Here is a 1,141-nt window from a genome sequence, read left to right as displayed (position 1 = left end):
GGCAAGTGTTGATTGTTTCACTGGAGTCCCTATTCAGAGGGACTCTCCTTCCTTGGAATTCGTGTGGAAACTCCCTTTCTTCCTACTCCAACACATAAGCCTTCTTTCCTTCTGACCCAACAGTAACTGGATTTCAATTTTTTCTCCCGTTGGAGATGCTCTAACGTGTATAAGGAGTGAGGAGAAGGGGTAGGGCGCAGTAGCTGGGTTTTTTTGAAATTGGGTAGAACCAGATCCACTATTTGTTATATAATGAGATAATATTGCCCAAATAAAAAGAAAAAAATAAGTGAGATGCGGGAATGATTATAGCTAGAGAAAACTGAAACAATAAAAATATCGTAGAATCAAAATTTATTACTCTATTCTTTAATTTTGAAATAATAATAATAATAATAATAATAATAATAATAATAATAATAATAATAATAAAACTTTCTCTTTAATCTATTTTAAACCTTTTGTATTAACTAATGTTAAGTTTATCCATTTTATAAGAAAAACATATTTATTTTAAAGTAAAAACCCATTAGAAAAAATTTTATTATTTATCATTAAATTTTATTTACCAAAATACCCTTTAAAAAATTATTCTTTTATTGATTAAATTGTATTTTTAATATAATTTAATAATTATATTATTTTTTTTAAAATACCTTCCAAGAATTTTTTTAATTTTGGGTAAATTATAATTTTACCAAAATTTCCGTTAATAATTTATTTGTATTTTATTATTAATTCTTCAATATCTATAAATAAATTTTGATTATTATATATATTAACAGTTTTCAAATTTTTGTATTTAATGCTAAAATAATATATTTTACTATGGACTTGTTGTCCATTTTAGGATCTATCCCATAATTTACAACATCCCTATTATCCTGGTTCTTGATCCAAATTTCTTTCCATCCATTTCTATCACATCTATCTTCACTATGGTTATGATATTTCAGTGGAGGAGAAGCTTTTCCCAATTTTGCCGTAGTTCATGGTGCAGCTGGTTGCTATTTTTCTATTTTGTAAAGAATTTGCCATTCTATCTATTTGCTCATACTGTATCATTTGTAGCATTTAACAAGATTAGCACTTAAATTTTCCACTAGTTATTATTCCCATTTAATTGTTTGCAAGGACTTTG

This window comes from Arachis ipaensis, chromosome B9, assembly GCF_059453495.1.
Source record: "Arachis ipaensis isolate K30076 ecotype BB chromosome B9, ASM5945349v1, whole genome shotgun sequence".
Classification (NCBI taxonomy): Eukaryota; Viridiplantae; Streptophyta; class Magnoliopsida; order Fabales; family Fabaceae; genus Arachis; species Arachis ipaensis.
Note: the sequence above shows the minus strand (reverse complement) of the source record.